At 56.1% G+C, this 15,920-nt stretch overlaps 1 pseudogene; it reads left to right on the forward strand.

Moving 5' to 3' along the window:
• Positions 1-933: 933 nt before the first annotated feature.
• On the forward strand, positions 934-2,026 carry LOC129070600 (CBY1-interacting BAR domain-containing protein 1-like; annotated as a pseudogene).
• Positions 2,027-15,920: the final 13,894 nt, after the last annotated feature.

A 15,920-nucleotide genomic window follows, 5' to 3' on the forward strand; every position in this document is an offset into this window, starting at 1 on the left:
GCAGCTCTCGTCTGGCCCCCACACTTCCCGGCTGCGCGTCCCTGTGCAGTCGGCCTCCTCCGGGCGCTGCAGCTTCCTCATGTGTCAAATGCTGGTGGCCGTGGTGCCACCTCAGGCTCTCCGCACGCAGGGCCCTGGTGCACTGAGGAGCTGCAGAGTGTGAGATGTCATTGCTTCATCCCACGTCCTCCGCAACTCTGCCGTGGCAACTACCCTCCCTACGGGTCTCTTCCCGCATCTGTAAAATGACTTTTCCTTGAGATCTGTGGCACCCTGGCTGTGTCACTTAGGAGTTGTGTGACCCCGGTTGGAGCCCTGGCCACACAGTTGGTTAGAGCGTTGTCTGGAGACTTCAGGGTTGTGGGTCTGATCCCTGGTCAGGGCACAGACAAAAGTCAACCAATGAAGGCACCAGTAAGCAGAACAAAAAATCGGTGTTTCTCTCTCTCTCCCTCTCTAAAATCAATAAATAAAAATGTTTTTAAAAAGTTGTGTAACCTTGCAATGGTTACTAAACTCCCTGAGCCTCACTTTGCCTATCTGTAAAATGGGAATATGGCGGTTACCTATCCTAAGATGATTGGAAGGATTAAGTGATGTAATGAATGTAAAATGTTGAACACAATGCATGGAATATAATGTAAGCCCAACAACTGGAGAGCATTATTACTGTCTTTCATCTTCATGAACAGCATGGAGTGGACCCATTACAGTGGGTTCCGTATAGAACCTGAGAAAGCTGAGATCAGAGGTTAAAAACGTGCCTTAGATCACACAGGTAACAAGCCAGGAATGTCTTAATGAGCTCTAATTGTTTCCTGTGTTTGTCATGTTTTCCCATCTACTGCATGGTTCCAAGATGTCTTGTGAAGTCTGGCGTTGCTACTGGTGGGTATGAATTAGCTCGGTCCCCCAGAGCCCTGGAAGGACGCGATGCCCGTAAGCCTGACAAGCCCGAGACCGAGTCCTGGCTGTGCCGGCCTCAAACTGCCCGCTGGAATGGAAGCCCCACACAAGCCTGGGCCTGGTCTGCCTCCTTCCTGGACCTCTCCCCAGGAATCGCCTGGTCTCCCCCCAAATCATCCTGTTCAGATTCTAAATCAGTACCTATAGAAAGAACTGGGGGTGGGCTCTCAGGCTCCAGCAGCGGCGGCTCGTGACCCCCAGGGCCCACCCAGCCCCTTGGAGCCCTGTTGTTGGGCCCTGGTCCAGGGTCCCTGCGGCGCGCGAGGCAAGGTGCTGAGGCACAGCTTGGAAAACCTGGACGCTCCAAGCAGACAACTGCAAAATGGTGGCACAAATGCGGAGAAGCATTTTGGGGAGCTGCACCATATATTTGCTGCCTATGTGCAGAAACCCGCCAGGCCGCGAGCCAAAGCAGACCTCCTAGGGAATGAAATAAACGCGTGTGTCGACAGAGACCCTCGGCGTAAAGCAGAGCCTGGAAAGCTTCGCTGGTGCATTTGCCAAACTTCAGGATTATCAACAAGCAGAGGTTGAAAGGCTTGAAGTCCAAGTAGTTGAACAACTTAGGGGAGTGCTGTAAAAATGAGACGAGATGACCTCAGAGCAACATTAACAGCAAGGGCTCGAGAAGCTTAACAGTCAACTCAGAAAGAACACGCCAGCAAAACCCACCCGACCGACAGGTTATTTCACAGGCAGGAGGCGAACTACGGAGCGCTGTGGCGGTGCCTCCGGACGGCTCGTCATCGGAGGACGCTACCGGCCATTCTGGAAAGCAGAAAACAAAGGATGTACGTAAAGACTGTACTTTCCGAATGTATCACTATTGAAATGTTATTTCACAGCAAAGCTTTAGAGGCCCACCATGCTGCCCACCCAAATATACAAAAGGTTGATGAAGAAGGTTTGGAGGTTTTCTGCAATTCTCTGCGTCCACCAGGTGACCGTCTTGTTTGGATGGTGTAAGAGCAAACTCAAGGTCACCCCTTCAGCTACCACTGTCAGCGCAGTGTGTGCTAGCACAGGTCAGGTGCCCGCCTGTTGGCTAAGGAAGGCTTAACAAGCAGGAGGTGATGGTGAGGAGGAGGAAGACTTAGATGTAGCAGAAGGACATTAATTTTCTGAAGTAAACGTCACATTTCCATTTTTACCTTAAATGCCTTGGAATCCAGAGTTACTAAATTGTAAAATTTATACCAGCTCCTACACTAAACCTCAAAATGAATCCTACTAGAAATGGAAAATAACTAAAGGAAATTCATGCTGACAAAAATGAAGGCTTTAAAAAATACGTTCAGCTTGCCGTCTCCCCTGAGGCATGGGTTCCAATCCACTCCTGACGATAATTACATTTGCCCTGGCTGGGTGCCTCAGCTGATTGAGCATCATCCCATGCACCAAAAAGGCTGCAGGTTCGATCCCTGGTTGGGGCACTACTGACTGATGCTTCTCTCCCATATTGATGCCCCGGCAGATGTGGCTCAATAGATTGAGTGCCAACCTGCGAACCAAAGGGTCGCCAGTTTGATTCCCAGTCAGGGCACATGCCTGGGTTGCAGGCCAGGTCCCCAGTGGGGCTGCATGTGAGAGGTAAGCACACATTGATGCTTCTCTCCCTCTCTTTCTCCCTTCCTTCTCCTCTTTCTAAAAATAAATAAAATAAAATCTAAATAAAATTTAAAAAAATTATACACCAGTCATTTTAACATCCTGTCTAGGACTTTGTGATCTTTTTGCATAGGTTCCATTTTCTTAAAAAGATTATGTATTTTACAAGCATTTCATATTAATGTACTGTATATACCTAGTTGAGGTTGCAACAATAAATAGATGACAAAAAAGAAAATATTTAACAATTCCACTTCTTCTTTTAGGTTAGGATACCGTGTTTTCTTTACCAGACATTCTGATTAAAGCCTAAGTCAAAAAGACGTCTATTTTTCTTTTCTCTTTCACTTTCATTACAACCCGAAGTTTCATCATTTCATACGTAAATTTACTTTTCAACAAGAGTATAATCACTCTTGATTAGAAGTAATGGGAACCTAGAAGATCACGGTTCTACAGCCGCACACAAAGCTACATTGCGGCGTTGGCAAGAAGGCCACACCCAGCCTGCTCCTGGTTTTAAGGGAAACCCCTGTCACGTCGCCGCTGTCACAGCGCGACGGCTTTGGGGGGCTGTCACTTGGTGGGACGTCACCTGAAAAAACATCATGGAAAACCACAAATTGTCAGAAAATCCTATGCAAATTTTACCAACATGCCATCTCATAAAAGGAGTACGCGGGCACATTTATCACCGAAAGTGTAAAACAAACTGAACGGGAGCCGCCCGGTACGTCCGATGCTTTTGTTTCTCGGGATGGGGAACCGCATGTTGTTATTTCCGGGGTCCCAGTTAGGCGTATAAAAATTACAAAATTTGTAAAATCATTTGGGAAAATGGCAAACAGCAGTTAGTCATAACAGAAAAAGAAAAGGCCTTCTAGAAGGCTTAAAATAAAAGAAACTGGGTGCGGTCAGAATTGCTCTTGAAAATCCCATCACGGGCCCAGGAAACCCTGCGCGCAGGGAGTGTGCGCAGGAGGACAGGGAGGGCGGAGAGTGGGAGCGCGGCGAGGCGTGCGCGCTGGCGGGCGGGGGACGCGAACGCGCGCGTGCACCGCCCTTCCCTCCCCGGCGAGGGCACAGTGAACCAGCTGAGGTGGCGCACGCACTTGCTCGGGTTCTCTCTCTTACAGTGTTAAAACGCGGGTGCAAATATGAAGATACGGGGACAGAGGCCATGACCCGGCACCCCAAGGCAGGGAGTGCGTTACAGGCGCCTATTTCAGAAACTGCCCGAGTCCCATGGGACTCTGCTCCCAGGGGCTGCCCCCCGACCCACGCGAGCCGCTCACATTCTCTCCAGCCATCAAGTGCCGCGAGCTTGGACCCGGGCCCGGGCTTGGGCTCTGTGCCGGCGGGAGAGCCCACTGGGTGGAGCAAGGCGGATCTGGGCTGAGCAGCCTGAGGAGCGGCAGATGAGGGTGGCAGATGGGCCGTGGCGCCAAGCAGGGCTCCTGGGTGTCTCCGTGGGTGACAGCGGGGCCCCGGGGCTGTGCGGCGACAGGCACGCCCCGTCGCCCACAGCAGGCCAGCCGGTGGGCCGTGCAGGGAAGCTGGCCGGGCCCGGTCCACCTTGCTAGGGTTGTTACCATTTCTCCTGCCTCAAGAGATCGCTGACCCATCGTCGACACCAGACCATTTCGGAAGCCCAGCAGCACTGGTCACGCGGCCCTGCCTTGGATCGGGGCAGCCAATGGACCACCATTTTGCTCACGCTCACGCCATTCTGAGCCGGGCCCCCTTTCCCCTGAAGAGCGCTGACAGGTAGACCGCGTGTAGATTAGCATATTGCCACGTGGAGCTGCGGGGTGGACACGCACCCTGTCCTCGCTCCCCCCGCAGGACACGCTAAGCTCCCCAGGAGCTGCCCAGGCGCCCAGAGCAGCAACCCGGGCCGTGTGCAGGCGCCACGTTCTGTCGGCAACCCCCGCCGTCCCGGCTGATGCCCCTGCCCCGCGACGCACAGCCTCTTCTCTCAGAAGCACCCCCTTCAAACAGTGTCGCCTTCACTCATCTGGCTTGCCTCTTCCTGGTACCCCAAAGGACCTTCTTTAGGGTAAGGAATATTTGGCAGCTTTAACAAAGAAAACGGTTTGGCTGCCATGGTGAAAAAAAGTAAATTTTTTTCTTTCTCCAAAATTGCTTGGGGGGAAAAAATGGTCAGGTTGTTAGAGGCACAGACGTGGGATGTGAGAGAGCGTGTTTGTTTGTTTAAATTAATTTTCGAAAAATAAAAAATAAATTAAAAAACAAAATGGAATTTTCATTTATATTGTAGGGAAGCTTAAAGACCCGTTTCTCCAGGCAAGAACTTACTTCCAAAGCTTACAGTGAGTCCACAAGGAGACTCGGGGCTCCCCAACCCTCTGAATCACCCTTTTATGTCCCCGTAAACTCACAGTACTTAGAGAACTGGAAACTGGAGAGAAATCTACTTCTTTCGGTAAGTCATTCCAATATGAGCGGTATCACCATGGAACAGAAACCAAACCTCAGTCCTGATTTCACTCTGGAGGGCCACGGTGTTTTGGCCAGAATGCTCTCTTCCCATGAGGAAACCACATGTTTTGAAAAGGCTTTTCTTTAAAAACACACACACACACACACACACACACACAAAGAAACTGTGCTCCAAATGTATTTGACTGGACGAGACCTTCTATCTCCCTCTTGCATCAAATGCAGGCGGAGAACGATAAAATGATGGGTACTTGATAGATCAACGTCAACATCAGAGTACGGGAAGAGTTGGCCAGGAGTAGGAAGGGAAGGGAGCTTTCAGAGGCAAAGCAGGGAAGCCTGGCAGGCACTGCCTCAGTCTGGCGACTGCGGTCGACACCAGCAGTGACGAGTCACGTGGACAGCATGTCCCCTTCATATGACAGGATAAGAGGATAGGCCATCTTGGGGGGTCTCCCTCCCCCCCACCCATGACCCTAGTCTATTTGTGAGAATAACATCAGATTATTCCCAAGGGAGGGATATTCTGCAAAACCTCTGACCTGTCTCCCCCAAGCTGACCAAGTCATCCAAACCAGAGAACGTCTGAGAAGCTCCTGGCCAGAAGGAGCCCAGGGACACACGACATCTGAGTGTGATGTGGTGCCTTGGGGGGGGGGATCCTGGACCAGAAAAAGGGCATTGGGGAAAACTAAGCACATTTATATGAAGTTTGGACTTCAGTTAATAATAATGAATCAATAGCGCTTCATTCCCTGTAACAAATATACAATTTTAATGTTAACAGGAGAAACTACATGTGCAATAAATATATGGAAACTGTACTGTGTTTGCACTTTTTCTATAAATTTAAAACTATTCTAAAATTAAAAGTTTATTTAAAAAAGAAACAAATATTGCAACCTTGTCTAATATGCTTTTCATTTGTTTGAAGAAAAAACTGTTTTAACAATTGACTCACAAAGCCAAGTACCCTATTTTTAACTTGATTTAATTTAGAGCCTTTATAAATTTCCAAAGTCAAGTATATTTTAGTTTTTCATTAATAATTTTTATCATTCATCCAGCATTTTTTCCTTAAATCACTGATAATGCTAATTCTATAACCTTTCATTGTTCCTCTTTGTAAAGTACCTACTGTGTTCGTTATTCATCTTTTTAGTCCTCAAATGCCTGCCGAATGACGTCTCCACATGAAATTCTTGCTGTTTCAATAGGCCTCATGGCTTCTGCTTTCCTAACCGGATGCTGATTTACATACTCGCTTATACAAGTCGCGGAGCCGACAGACACTTGCTGAGTGCCTCCTCTGTGGCACAGGCTGTGGCAGATGAGGAGCCACGCTGGCGGCAAGGCCATCGCGGCCGTGGGAGCCTTCCAGTCTCCCGAAAGCAGACAGACAGGAAACACGTGGCAAGCAATTTCACGTGCAGATGAGGGTTAGGAGGATGACCCCGCAGGGTGGCGTGGCAGAGAGAGGTTCAAGGTGTCTCTGTGTGTTTGGGGCTGATGTTGCCTTTCAGAGACGCAAGTGATAAGCCAGCCACGTACAGACCTAAAGCATTTTTTAAGTAAGAGGTGGGATCGGAGCTGATGGAACAGACTTTGGAAAAGTCGGGCTGCAGGAGGGACAAAGGGGCAAGGGCCCGAGACTGGTTAGGCCCCCTGACAGGTCTGCCCCAGAGGCAACGGGGCCAAAACTAGAGGCTTAGGGATGGGAGTGGGGGAGGGGGGTGCGTCTGGAAGTCACGGTGGTCAGACCGACTGATATGTACAAGGCAAGGAAGGCAAGGAATCGAGATGACCCCAAAACCTCGGCTTGAGCTAGATGGGCGGGAGCACCATGGGCCGCAGGGAGGCGGCCGAGTGGGAGGCCGAGCGGCAGGGAGGCACCATGCCCTCACCCAGCGGTGGTGGCTCTGACACGCCTTCAGATGTCCGGGTGGAGCTGTCACGTGGGCAGCTGCAGGTACCAGTTCAAAGTTCAGGGAAGAGATCCAGGCAGAAGATCTACCGGACAGTCACCAGGAAAAGGTGAGGTCCCCAGCCAGGGACTATGAGGGGGACAGAGAAAGTGCCAGCAAAGGAGACTAAGAAGGACGAGCCCGTGAACCAGCATGAACACGGGTGCGTGCAGGGGCACGGGAATCCAGGGGCAGGGTTCGTCGTCGTGACCTCTCTGAGAGGTCACGTACCAGGAGGACGGAGTTGACCAAGGGCTTTAACGTGGAGCCTTAGAGCCATTGCAGGACAGTAACGGGCATGGAACCCAAGAACAGAGGTGGACAGGAGAAGAGGTACACCGGGCGGGGGGGCGCAGACAAGGCCCCAGCGCAGAGGTGGCCCATGCTCCAGTGTGCTGGCTCCTTTAAAGAGGGTGAGAGCCAGGTACGCTTGAGGGTCTGTGCAGTGGCTCTCAACTGGGGGAGATTTCGCCCCCCAGGGGACATTGGCCAATGTCTTGAGACACCTTCTGGTTGTCACACTTGAGCGGGGAGCACACTGGCATCTCCTAGGCCGAGGTCAGATGCTACCAACACCCTACGATGCACAGGACGGCCCCTCCCCGAAGACAGAGTTAACCAGCCCATGCGTCCAGGGTGCCAAGGCCGCGCCCGGTCGGTGTGGCTCAGCGGGCTGAGCATCGTCCTGTAAACCAAGAGGTGGCCAGTTTGATTCCCGGTCAGGGCACATGCCTGGGTTGCAGGCCAGGTCTCCGGCCTGAGGTCTTGCGAGAGGCAACCAATCAATGTTTCTCTCACATATCAATATTTCTCTCCCTCTCTCTCTCCCTTCCCTCCTTTCTTCTCTAAAAATAATTTTTTTTAAAAAAAAAAGACCACCAAGGCTGAGAAATAGCCAAGTCTACAGGAGTGACCCCAAGGCTGGGTGCAGGGGTGCTGGGGAGTCCGACAGAAGACACAGGCGAAAAGCGGCAAGTTTCAGGAGCAGAGCCCTCCAAAAGCTAGAGACATGCACACCAGGACCCCAGAGTGGGGCGTTTGCCTGAGAGGAACAAGACTCCACTTCCGCCGCAGCAGGAAGGAAGACGGCCCCCTCTTCCCCGATGGTCGGCTCCCCCTGCTCCTACAGGGGGCACCCAGGCCGCGTGTCCTGTCTCCCGGCCACAGCTGACTGGACTGAGGGTGGATCCTTCCCAAGCTGGCCCCGTCGGACTCCCTCTCCTGGGAGCGGGAGGGGAGCGCGGGCGTCGGGTGACCTCTGAGCGGCAGTGGGAGCTGCCGCAGTGGCCCGTGTCCTGCAACGAGCAGAGAACAGGAAAACGTCCGGCGGAGAGAGGGCGGGGACCGAAAGCAACCCCGCAGCCGGCCGGAGAGCGAGCGCGGAGAGAGAGGCTCCCGGGAGGACTCCCAGTGGGTGCCCGACTTCACTGCCACACCTCACACGGTCCGGCCTCGCCGCCGACCCGGGGTTCTGCCCCCGCCCCTGCCCCCGCCGGGACCAGTTCTTTAAAAAGATGATGTTTGTGCTTTGGCTAGTTTGTTGTTTGCAACCAAATCATCCCTAACGAAGCCTATGGTCTTTGTTTAACGTTTGGGAAGGGCTGGAATACATAATTTTTTTTGTTCTTGTAGGTACAAGCAGTTGCATGGGCACCTCTCAGCTGTGACATTTTTGTGACTAACAGTAGTGTCACTGTGGCCTGTTCAATATCCATTTTGCTTGGAGTGTCTATAGCAACAGGATGTGAGCCTGAAGCTGGTGGTGGGCATCTCGCCTCCTGAAGAGGACAGTCTACCTGAGCATGCAGTCCGGAAACAAAAGCAAACTTGGGAAAGAGAGTAGTTGCTGATGGCCCTGCTCAGCACCTGGATCCTGCTGTGCCTGAAGCCACCAGCCTTTTCAATCATATGAGCCAGAAATGCCCTCTTTCCTCTGAGGCAGTTCACATAGGGGTTCTGTTCACCTGCAATTAAGTAAGTTCCAGGAAGCTCCTTGGGCCAGGAACCTGTGCTCAAGAATCATGAAACAGTGCTCCTTTCAGCCCAGAGCCAGGAAGAAAGAACCCCCCGTGCTGGCTGGGCCCTCTGGCACCTGCCTCCTTTTTTCAATTTATCTGAAGCGAAAATGCATTCAGAGTGCACTGCAGACACGGCAGGCACTGTGGGGCTTCAGAGAGGGGCCACGCGGAGAGATGGGGAGGGGAGGACAGGACCTTCTCTCAGCAAGAGCAGGGACATCGTGGCACCAGAAAGGCCGGGCCAAAAAGGAGGGCCGCGCTGACAGAGGCTCCCTCACCCGTGGGCCTCAGGAGCCAGAGGGAAGGCTGGGGGCAGGCCTGCGGCCCCCGGGGCGGGGGCGGGGCGGAGGCTCTGGAGCTGCTTGGCCGCATGGACCTCGTTTCCCTTTGGCCGCTGTCGCTTCCCGTTCTCAAAGGGCGGGAGGCGTTTTCCAAGAGATGCCTCGCCCTCCTTACTGGACAGCAGCTCTTTCTCACCAAATGCTATTTTTGCTGCATTCAGTGGAGATGAATCAGACGCCAACAGATCCAATTTATTTTATACAAAACAGAGTTTGGTGATGATGGAAGGTCCTCACAAGGCCGATGGGTTTTATTGAGAGCAGAAGAACGATTAATCGTTCCAAGATGTGAGACAACACCCACACCCCCAGCTCCCCCTGCTGAGAACGGGCCGGTGCTTCGGCCTCAGGAGGGGCAGCAGGCTGGTTGGAGCCACCCCTCGCCCAGGGTCAGCCCCTGGCGTCGAGGTCTCAGGCACACTGTGTCTCTTCATCCTTCAAGGCCCGTTGGGTATGGGAAGCGCCACTGCACCGAAAGCTGGGCTTCTGGCCTTTCCCAGCTAACGCACCTCCAGCCCAGGAGCGATGGCCGTCCTGCAGGAGACACACTCTCCATTCTAATGTTTCCAGCCTGCCCCTAGGGCCGATTTGGGCCCCAGTCCGGGGATGTCACCCAGCCTTCTAGCTACAGCCCCGTTTCCGTCCAACTGTGAAAACAACAGGAAGAAGCCATCAGAACATTTGCTCGAAGTCCCAGCTCGGTCCAGGGGGATCTGGAATTCTCCCGAGCATGTCTGGACACCTGGTGGGGCAGCTGAAGTGGCTCCCTCCTCCCCTCACAGAGGAGCGAGTGCATTGTGGCCGTGGGTGAGACTGCAGGCACAACAGCCTTGACACAGGTAAAGAGACAGGTTGATAGAAAAGCAGGCGGCCTGGAACATCAGCAAACGGCGTCCAGATCTGCCTGCAGACCGCCCCTCTGATGCCCTGGTTCTCGACGAGGGGTGATGCTTCTCCCAGAGACAATGTTTTGGTTGTCACAACTTGGGGAGGGGGTGCCCCTGGCATCGGGCGGGTAGAGGGCCGGCATGCTTCTAAACATCCTACAGGGAACAGGACGGCCCCGCAAGGAAGCACTGGCCCCAAACGTCACTAGCGCCAGGGCCTTTCTTGGTCTCATGCCGGATCTCAGAGAGGACGGCCCTGGAGCAAGACCCCCAGAGTCACTCCTGTAAACCCCGCAGTGCGACGAGAGCACCGCAGGGCCCGCCGAGAAAGCCCGACGTCAGGGCTGGGGCTCCCGCTGGCTGGCTCACGGCCTTGCAGGCTCGAAGACTGCGGGGGGCGGGGGGGGGAGGGACAAGGCGCGTTAACTAGGGTTGCTTCGGCTGCCAGGAGCGACCTGAATGATAAGGGCTCGCTCTTCGCCGGCAATGGGGACTTCGGGGACATCGGCCCTTCTCTGTGATTCTTGGGCCTCCGTCCCCGAGCACAGGATGCTCCTCAGCTCCGTGGGCCTCCCTCAACCCCTTCCCCCGCAGGGGAGCAGGCCAGGAGCGGTGCTGCGCTGGTCCAGGCTGGCTCTCATGAGGCCCTGGGACTGCCACCAGGGCAGGCGAAGCCAGGCCAGCCTGCGGGACGAGGGGAGCCCAGAGGGCACCAAGCGGGAGCTCCCGGCCCGGAGCCAGCCAGCCCTCCCCTGCGCATCCTGACTGCAGGTGACGCTGCCCTCTGCCTGCCCTAAAAGAACGCCGGCGTGGGGTCTCTCTGTGGTTCCACGACCCCCACCAGGCCCACAGCGGGGATCCCCGGCCAGGCTCCGGGCAGGTTGTGGCCACAGGCAACTCCGGGTGAGGGAAGGCGCCTCACTCAGTGCAGAACCATCCAAACGGCAAAACCAGCCAAGGTTTCATAGCCTCTAAGTCACAGCATCAAATAGGAAGGGCAGCTTCTTGTCCACCATCTTCCTTCCCACCTCCCCAACCCCCGCCCCGCCCACCGGAACCCCATCCAACCCTCTTCACCTCAGAAGGAGGTCCCACAGGAAGGAAGGTGAGCGGACGGCAGGCTGGCGTCCCGCCGGGCAGGCTGGTGGCCCTCTGCAAGGCCGAGGTACCTGCCTGGCCGCCTGTGTGCCGCCCACGGCCGGCCTTGTCCCCCACACTGCCTCTTTGTGCCTCAGCCGAGCCCCCCGCTCTCCCTCCTGCAGATGGTTAGCTGCTGCAATTGTTCCCCTTGCAGGCCCCGTCCAAACCGCAGAGCTTGGCGCCACCTTCAAACCTCGCGTTTGCCAGCGCCTGTTTATCAGCTCCGAGGCGTGCTCTTCGGTCTGACGGCTGACAGGAGCCCTGCTTTCCAGCGGAGAGGGAGGTCCAACTGTTACATAAGGCCGCGCAGCGGAGGCCCGTTCCTGCTTCCAGTGCGGAAGTGCTTTTGGAAACTGCAAGGCAACTGGCAAGACGAGCGTCATTGTACCGCGGGCTGCCTCACGTGAAGGACAGTCCCTGTGTCACGCCTTCCCACCCCCGGTTCCGTTGGAGGGTCCCCGTGGGCAGGGCCAAGGGGAGGGGCAGGGGGGGATCTTCAGATGGACTCCGGCTGGATCACATCATGCAGCAGCCTGAGCAATCTCTTCAGAACCGAAGATTGATCACGTCAGCAGAGCCTGCTGAAGCCACCACCAGCCGCACAGCTCCAAGGGCAAAATCTGGGATCGGCCACAGACTGGACCTCATCTCCCCGCCTGTCCCGCCACCCCCACCTTGCTCACTGTGCCTGGGTCACACAGGCCTTGTGCAGCTCCTCCCACACACATCCCCACTCCCCGGGGTGGGGGGGGGGCGGTTAGCCAGGCTGGGCCCTGGGCCTGGAACACCGCTCCCTCCCTGTGCCCCGGAGCTCCACTCAGCGAAGCCGCCCCGCCCCCGGCTAAGGGGCCGCCTCCGCCTCCCCATCCCCACACTTACTGCCGCTGTGCCTGGACATCTGCTTCCTTCCCGGGGCACCTGGTCAGTGCCTGTCACCTGTCTCGCCGCCAGACTGCGAACTGCGTGAGACCTCGAGCCTCTCTGGCCTCAACGTGGTATCTCAGCACCTGCTCCAGAGGAAGCCCTCGATGAACATTTCTGAATTCCCCTGAACTTTCCTGCACTCAGAAAAGCCCCTTATAGCAAGCCCTCCCACACCGAGGTGCCCACTGCCTCCAGGCCCAGCGGCTCCCCCCACCCCCGCCCCGCACCGCTCTCCCTGGGCAGTGTTCGCTGCAGCCTACCCTCCCTGCCTGAGCGTCAGGCCGCATGCACGGCGTGAGCTTCTAGAGACAACCTTGAGGCAAGGGTTTGAATGCAAGGGACTCAGTTGGGAGCTGAGCCCATGGGTCCCCTGGTAGGGAGTGGGAAGTGAGAAGAGCCAGCTCAGAGGCGTTGTAGGGGCACCCACCCCTGGGACTAAACAATGCTGCTGAGACGTGGGGCGCTGTCCCTGGCAGGGAACCACGCCCCGCCCCTGCCTGTCACTGGCTGAGGACCGCTCCCAGGGGACAGTAATTCCCAACACCTCAGCCACCCTCCCCAACAATGTCCTATCTGACACCTAATGGCCACAAAAAGCCCCTGGACAAAGAAACGCTGCCCTAGCAGGTGGGAGCCCGGCAGCCGGCGTGCATGGGCAGGGCCAGGGGACGTGCCCGCGTGGGCCGCCGCCAGCAGACCGCAACCCTGCTTCATTGCCAAGGCACCAGGGGTCAGTGCCCCTCCGTCATGACTGATGGTGATTTCTTCCCCTGTTTCCTGGGACACCTTCGGTCCCCATCCAGCACGTGCCACGAGCCCATCGCCCTCCCTGTCTTAGAGCGGTGGGACAGGACCCATAGGCTTCGGGCTGCTCAGCAGGTGGAGGCTGGGGGGCCTTACCTGCTGGCTTGTGTGCTAACGCCCCGTCAGACACCCTCGGTGATAATGTGGCTGCTGGTCTCCCTGTTCTTTGCTTCCAACCTGATGCCTCCAGCTATGCCATTTTTGGAAATGCAAGCCAACCGATGTCTCTGATGGAAGCTTAGTGGTAAAGCCTGGAGGGCTTTCTTTGTTTCCAAGCGCCTTCTGTGACCTTCCCAGTTACTAATAATAAACATCACAAATGAGTGAAGGGATGGAGGCATGAACGGCACCCTCCTTACGAGTGTCCTGGCTCCAGGACCAGTGGCTTTGCCCACACAAGCAGGGAGAGGCAGTTCTTTAGAAGGGGGCAGGGGGCCAGCCCCAGGCCTGGCCTCCTCCTGCCACTCGGCCACACCCAAAAGAAAGCACATCTTCTTCCTTGTTAGCAAATGCCAGAACCACCCCCCAGGCCCACCCTAGCACCACCTGGGCACTCACCAGAGTCAAACCTTCTCATCACGAGTCCAGGCATGGCGCTGGGTCCCCGCATGTCCTTCCGAAGGCAGGACGGTTCTCTCCCAACAGCCCCCCCTGGCTCGGGCTCCCGCTGCCCTGGCTTGCAAATCTTCGCAGGAAAGAACCTAAAGAGAGAGAGAAATCCCCAGGATCAACCCCACGTCACCCCACCCTGCCCCTTCTTCTTAGCACATTTCTTTAGAAATTAAAACAAACATAAAAATGAAGGTGGAAAAGTCCCTTTGCTCTTTCCCATCACGTGGCTCCTGGAGACACCCCGACACCCACAGAGGCCGGTGCCTTCCGCGGATGTGAAGGGTCCCCTGCAGGCCTCACCCTGCGCTGTCATTACCTTGTGGCATTTAACCCACAATCACCTGGCCAAAAGGGGCCCCCGTGACCTGTACTTGACAGGGCAGGACACGGAGCTCACAGCACCTGGGCATGAGCTCGCCCAGGGTGTGGGGAGGGAGGGTTCAAAGTCAGTGCTCCCAGGACCGGCCACCTGGCCGAGGGCAGCCAACGAAAGGAGGCGGGAACACAGGAGCGCGCTCGCTCCTGCCACCTGCTTGGAGCCAACGGCACCCCACGTTCTGGGAACACGCAGAATGAACACAGGCCTCCCGTGGGAGTTCAGTTTTCATCATGTCCAGCTGATCAGGCCCCAAGGCCAGGACTTCACAGCTGCTGCTTCCCCTGGGGCTGCTGGGAGGGAGGGAGGGAGGGCCATGGGCTCACTCCCTCCTTCTCTCTTTTTGCCTTTTAGCCTCCTGCAACTTCAGAGTCACTCTCTCTCCCCATCATTCACTTCTTCGCTCATTCATTCATTCAGCGGACATTTCCTGAGTTCACATATATGTACCAAAAGCCAAGCACTCGCCAAACATGAATTTAAAAAAAACAGCCCAGCAGCCTCGCAGCCCCTCACAGAAAGAGGCACCACCCTCCCCAGTAACGGTGTCCTCATTCATTCATTCATCTATTCATCCATTCATTCATTCATCCCACAAATAGCTCTCCGGGCCAGATGCCGGGACCCCCGTGCTGAGCAAGCAGGCATGGCCGCTGCCCTCACTTCAGCAAAAGAGCAGCGGAGTGCAGGGGTTAAGGACCTGGGACCTGGAGCCCGGGCTCGAGTCCCAGACTCCTCCTCCTCTCAGCGGTGCATCTCCGGGCGCCCCGCTGAGCCTCTCTGTGCCTGAACTCGCCGCGCCACAGGCAGGGATGCAACGGTCCCCGCCTCACAGGGCACTGCGAGGCCTAAACGCGTAAGTAGTTATCAAGTGTTCGGAAGGACGTCAGCATACAGAAGCACCCAGGAAACGTCAGCGTGGTCATTTCAAACATGTAGAGAGGATGGATGCTCACGAGAAAATGTATGATTCCAAACGGCCATAGAAACGCGAGGCAGGGTAGAACCACCCCCCTCCCCCCGCCACCTGTTGGTACGACGCCCAACGGATGTGCAGTCCTTCCTGTCCTTTGCTTTTATGAGGTGGCAACAGCAGCTACCCTCACGCCCCCAGCCACCCGTATGACGACACACCCGTCCCCTCGCCGGGGGCAGCGCGTTCCCCCTCCAGCGTCTAGGAAGGGGTGCCCAGGTCTGGTGGTGAACAGCTTGACTCGGGTGGCAGGGACCTTCGAGGTCCACAGGGGGAGGGGACACGGGAGCGTCTGTGGAGAGCTGGAGAGGGCTGAGAGGGAACCAAGGCAGTTGGCGCTGAGTCGGGGCGAGGGACTCCCCCAGCTCCCGACGTGGCGCTGCACACCCGCACTGCCCTCTGACCACTGGATGGCGGAGCCAGAGGACGGGCACCCTGCCTCCCGCTCACTGCCACCCAGACGGCACCTAGAACCACGGCAGGTGGAAGAGCGTGCACGCTGAGAAATGAACGAGGCAGCGGGTGCACCTGGAACCTGGGACCGACCCGGAAGGCACCCTGGGACCCTTGACAGGGCGGGGAGGGTGAGCCCCCTGACTTGCACTTGGGGGGCAGGTGGTGCCCCCACGCTGGGCCCCTCACGACGCTGCGACTCCTGAACCTTCCCATGGGCAGGACCACCTTTCAATCCCAGCAAGCCCCCCTCACCCCATCCTGGGTGACTGACTTGGTTTATTTCCAGAAATTTCTCCCCTCCCCTCCCCCAGCCCCTCAGTTGCCCAGAAGCCTCTTTAGCACCTTTCTGAGTTTTGAACATCTGTGCGTCTGGTTACAGGCAGCACCA

Source organism: Pteronotus mesoamericanus, unplaced genomic scaffold (assembly GCF_021234165.1).
Source record: "Pteronotus mesoamericanus isolate MK-2021 breed Mesoamerican mustached bat unplaced genomic scaffold, CSHL_Meso_final contig_25, whole genome shotgun sequence".
NCBI lineage: Eukaryota > Metazoa > Chordata > Mammalia > Chiroptera > Mormoopidae > Pteronotus > Pteronotus mesoamericanus.